Genomic DNA, 6,000 nt, shown 5'->3' with positions numbered 1-6,000 from the left:
TTATAACTTTCGCCTTTTTCCAGAAACTTCTCTTAGCAAGGGGCTTCTCAGCAGATCTGACTCCCATGATTTGAAACCCGCATTCGATATTAGCAGTTAATATTTACTTGATGCGTGGTATGTAATAAATTTAGGAATGGAATCAGTATGTGTGCAAGTATGCTTCGAAATGAAGTTTCAATGAATTATATAGTCCCTCCTAACCTGAGCTACACGGTTGAACTTAAATCAACTTTTACGCGGACTTCTACGCTTTGATCCCCGCGTTGTGCGTTGTGTCTGTCAGCCCTGCGGCCGAATCCAAAGTCTCCTTTATTTAATTTTTTAAAAAAAATTGCTACGTAGTGGCTTGTATTTGTCTGAAATTGTAATACTTTAAATTAAAAATTTAATAACTAGAAAATAGTGAGTTGAGGTAAGTTATAATAGTTTAAGAATAAAAATTTAATAATGAACTTTAATAATGTTAATTTAATATAATTTAATCAATATTTTTTAAGATTAAAAAAAACTATTTTCATATTCAATTAAATACTTAAGATCAATAATTTCTAAAAAAATTATAATATTTTTTTTTTATATAAGTGTAATGTTAGAATTCATTTATTCTCTTTAAATTATTAAGATTAAATACAATTATCATTTAAACTACATATACCAAATAATACTTCTAACATAAAAATAATTTTGAATTTATAATATGTCAACTATTATAGATAAACAATTATTTGATAAATTTTATGAGTTTGATAAAAGTCTTAAATGTGTTTCATATTTTATATATTTTATCATTATAGGTAGTGGTTCTTGGAAATCCGCTTTGATAAGATTCAAATAATATGAGCCAATCAAACCAAAGTAAAATATTTTTCATTATTTTAGAAATTAGGATTTGACATATAAACATTAGCAAAAATCAAAGGATTAACTTAATTACAAAAATACTTACATTTCATTGGTTGAAGTAGGAAGAATTAATCACTCGTTATGCATAAGTGATTGCAATAGTATGTGCCTCAAGTAAATACAATAATGAGTAATAGAAATAACATACCTTTGCTAGCATGTAAACTCATTTAATATTTTTCATAGATGTTGCAGTTTTCAATTAAATGACTAATTAATATCTATAGGAGAGGATAATAGTTTTCATAGATGTTGAAGTTTTCAATTAAATGACTATGTAATATCTCTAAAGAGAGCATAATATGAACTTTTTCATAGATGTTGAAGTTTTCAATTAAATGAATTTTTATTATAAGATATTACTATATTCAAATTATAAAAGTTGTAAATTTATATATTTTTAAATAAAATATTCATTTATTTTTGTAAAACAATGTGAGAAGAATATATAGTGATATTGCTATCAGGATTTAATTGTGTGATTTTGAGTCAAACTCATTGACCCATGTTTCATAAGTAGTGATGTGTAGGGATATATAGATAAAAAAGTTTGCAAGATGTGTAAGAAAATATGCGTGAAATTTCTTCCTACACTAATCTTGAGAGGACAATTATGCAAATTCAACTAACTATTACAGAGATTTCAATGGACAAATAAGCATGCATAAATGAAACATCACAATAAGCACATTACACAATGATTATTGTAGGGAAAACCTTTCGGGAAAAAACTCCACCCTCCAAAACCTACATAATGTATTATCAAAACAAGATAATTACAATACACTTGCAATGCAAGTTGTTACAAGAGTGCATTGCCACAACTCAAGCTCGAAGAGACACCTTCTAGCATGCAATCTTGCAAACATAACTCAATGATCAAACTCCTCCCAAAGCCCTACTTATATGGTGATTTTACAACCTAGAAACTATTTGTGGTTTTACAAAACCATGGGCAAAACAACCATGCCACATGTTACCCATTCTTGACATTTGTAACTCCAAGATGGGAAAACAACCAAGTTAAAATAGTATTCCCATCCATAATTTTTTCCCCTAGTTTAGACCCTCATAGAAGTCATGTAATAAGTTGTTTATACTGTAAAAATAGCCCACCTATATTCTACTAGGGACAAGGCACACTTTTAACAACTCACACACCTTTTTCCAACACATAAACATGCATAAAACTACAACAAACAAATTTTATAATTTTCTAGAAAAACCTTGCAAGGTTGTGACATGAGTTTCTAACATTCTCCCACTTTTCAAACACCTTGCAAGAGTTAGGGGATCCAAAGTGTCATGGACTTAATTGCTAGGGGCAAGAGGCTCATAGACTCTGAACACCATATGAACTTCCCTGTGCCCATGATCTTAGTTAATGCACCAACAAAATTTGCCAAAGTTTCTACTTTCTCCATCTTCAATTGTTCTTCCTTGACCATATCCCTCATAAAATTATATTTTACATCAATGTGCTTGGTCCTGACATGAAATGCTAGGTTCTTCACTAGGTAGATTGCACTCTGACTATCACTATAAATTGTCACTACACCATGTTTGAACTCTATATCTGAACACAATCTCTTAAGCTAGATGACTTCCTTGTAGGCATGGGTAACTACCATATACTCTACCTTTATAGTGGACAAATCAAACATGGTGTGTTGCTTGCTCATCTAACTAATTGCACCACTAAATAATCTAAACACATATGCACTGGTGGATCTTCTTCTATCAACATTGCTAGCCCAATCTGAATTCACATAGCCTTGAATATTAAAGGAATGCTCATTTACAGTTCCATGAAAATATATAAAGTACTCTAAGGTACCCTGCAAGTATCTAAAGACTCTTTTTACTTCATTACAATGTGCTCTTCCTAGATTAGACATGTAACAAGAAAGTAATCTCATTACTTGGGCAATGTTTGGTCTTGTACAAACCATAACATACATCAAACTTTCAATAGCACCCTGCTATGATACTTGACTCATCTCTTCTATCTCCAATGGGAATGTAAGAAACTATGAGATAGAAATCTTTGTTCCCATAGTAAAAGGAATACTTAATGGTCTAGAATCTCACATATTGAATCTTCTCATAATAGTACCAACATACTTACTCTAGCCTAGCCAAAGCTTTCTTTTTTCCTATCTCTTATAATATTCATTCCTAGAATGTGCCTTGTTGTACCAATATCTATGATTTCAAACATTTTTGAGAGGTGACATTTTAATTCTACAATTAAATCTTTTCCTTTGCTAATAAACAACATGTTATCAACATATAAGGCAATAATTAGGAAATTATCACCATCAAACTTGAAATACATACAATGACCTGACTTTGATAGCACAAATCCCAAACTTAATATATATATGTATCTAACTTCTAGTACCACGTCCTAGGACTTTGTTTCAAACCATACATGGATTTATTCAACTTATAGACCAAATGAGTTTTACCTTTCACCACATAGTGCTCTAGCTATGTCATATAAATTTCTAACTCCAAATGACTATGAAGGAAACTTGTCTTCACATCCATCTACTCAACTTCTAGATCATAAGTTGTTGCAATACGAAGTAAAAATTGAATGGATGTCATTTTAACTATAGGATAAAAAATCTTCCATAATCAATTCCTACAACATGAGAGCAACATTTTGCAACCAAACATACTTTGTACTTCTCAATGCTTCCATCTGAACCCATCTTTCTTTTGAACACCCATTTGTACAACCAACATGCTTTCATTCTTTAGACAATGGTACAACGTCACATGTGTCATTCTTCTTAATAGCTTCCATCTCTTCATCCATTGATATCTTTTAGGACTCTGAATCATTTACACCAAGAGCCTCTTCTACAATCTTGGTTCATCAATATTAGCATTCAAAGAAAATATACACCTCCAATCATTAGGATAATATCCATATCTTTCTGATGCTTTCCTTTTTCTATTAGACCTTCGAATAAGATCAAGTTCAGGTTTAGGTTCATGATCAGGTTCACCATCTTCCTCTAATGATTCTAAACTCATAGATCTCAACATCTTGTCTTTCTAAGGGGCTATATTTAACTTTCTCTAGTGTAGCAGGAAGTTGAAACACATCTTTCTTTTGTTTTATCTATTATGGTTACACTATAACAGAAGAAGACTTAGATTGTCTAAAGATAAGACTTCTAGAATAAATTACCTTTTGTTAAACAAGACCCAAAATCTTGTATCCTTTCACACCATAACTATATCTGATGAAGATACATTTGAAAACTTTTTTGTCCAAATTTGTTTGCTATTCCTTTGGCAAATGAGAATATGCCGTACAACCAAACACTCTGATCTCTACGTGAAGTCTTGTGGCCCGATCATGCTTACATTAGTGTCTTATCGACAAGAGCTAATGTAGGAGACCAATTTATCATGTAGCAGGTAATGGCTATAACTTCATCCCAAAACCCTTTTTTCCTATCTAGCTCCACTCAGCATACTCCTAGCCTTCTCCATCAAGGTCATGTTTATTCTTTCTACAACTCCATTCTATTATGGAGAATATAGAGTTGTCTTCTTTTAATACCACAATCTTTATCAAATATGTCAAAATCATTAGAGAAATATTCACCATAACTATCAGCTCTCAAACACTTTATCTACTTTCCAGTCTACAACTCAACTATTGCTTTAAATTCTTTGAAATTACTAAAAACTTCAGCTTTACTCTTAAGGAAATAAACCCATGTTCTTCTACTAAAATCATCTATGAAAGAAACATAATAAACTAATCTACCAATAGAAGGAATGTCAAGTTGACCAAATACATCCAAATAGATTAGATCCAAAATATATGAGGACTTATGAGAACTTGAGTAAAACTAAATGCAGTTTGTTTACCATAGATACAATGCTCACAAAAATCAAATTCAAGATTGTAGTCATTCAACCCATCAACAAGGTTTTCAGTTTTTAAGGTTCATAGACCCTTCTCACCTATGTGGCTAAGTCTCTGGTGCCATAACATAGTCTTATTTGTAGAAAAAATTGATTTAGTAGATAGAGTACCCTTGGGTACCTAGAAACCACAACCATCTGTTGAAAGCGAAACCCTCTCCTTCTCGAACAAAGTAGTCCTTTTAACAATCTTATCAAAATTACTATTGCATTGAACCATGCATGCATCAATCTAGTACAATGTACCCAATCCTCTTCCTCTTTCTATTACGAAAGCTCCTCTCACCATTTTCACACCTACTTTAGAAAATTGTACATGCACATCTACATCTATTAGTTTGCCAATAGATAATAAATTGCTTGCTAGTCCTAGGATATGTAAGACACCATCTAATTTTATAATTATACCATGAGAAAATTTCACATGAATACTTCCATGACCAACAATATAAATAACTAAGTTGTCACTCAAATACACCTTGCCACTATCAAAATTTCCATACTTACTAAACCAATTTCTATTAGGATTCATGTGGAAATATGCACCTGAGTCTATAAACCATGCATTGTCACCTGCATGAGTGGCCAAGGCTACGATGAAAGCATCTCCATCTTCCTTCTCAGACTTAGAATCATAATATTGTTTCTTCTTCTTCTTCTTCTTCTTTTCCTCTTTACAGTCCTTTTGGAAGTGTCAAGGTTTTCCACAATTCTAGCAGATTGTTTTGGACTTACCAAGACATTTTGATCTCCCCTTATTCTTGGACTTAGAATAGCCATGCTACTTTTCATTCTTACCTCTTCCTTTTGGTCTTCCTCAAATAGTCAAAGCCTCTTTGGCATTCAGAGAGACCTTCCTTCTCATCTCTTAAGAAAGTAGAGAACCAACAACATCCTCCATATTCAAGACAATTGAGGTGGTCCTCATGACAAGGTTTTCCCATGTGTATGCTATGAAACTAGTGTGAAAGGAACATCAAACTAAAATTAACATTCACTAACTAATAAAATATAATCATATGAGAAGATAGAGGAAACAAAGGAGGAGAATGCAAACAAAGTATGATGAGCTCTCCAAGTGTAACCTTGATGCTTAGATATGTCAAAATGATGATTGGATGTGTGCTCAATTATTCTCAA

At 32.0% G+C, this 6,000-nt stretch overlaps 1 pseudogene; it reads right to left on the bottom strand.

The window, feature by feature from the left end:
• Positions 1-209: 209 nt before the first annotated feature.
• Positions 210-6,000, bottom strand: part of LOC149549949 (26S proteasome regulatory subunit S10B homolog B-like) — a 43,339-nt pseudogene continuing 37,548 nt past the window's right edge.

This window comes from Cupressus sempervirens, chromosome 7 (genome assembly GCF_028749045.1).
Source record: "Cupressus sempervirens isolate cs-2001-9-10 chromosome 7, ASM2874904v1, whole genome shotgun sequence".
In the NCBI taxonomy this organism is placed as follows: Eukaryota; Viridiplantae; Streptophyta; class Pinopsida; order Cupressales; family Cupressaceae; genus Cupressus; species Cupressus sempervirens.
The sequence above is the reverse complement of the archived record's forward strand: the minus strand, read 5'-3'. Positions and strand labels throughout refer to the sequence as shown.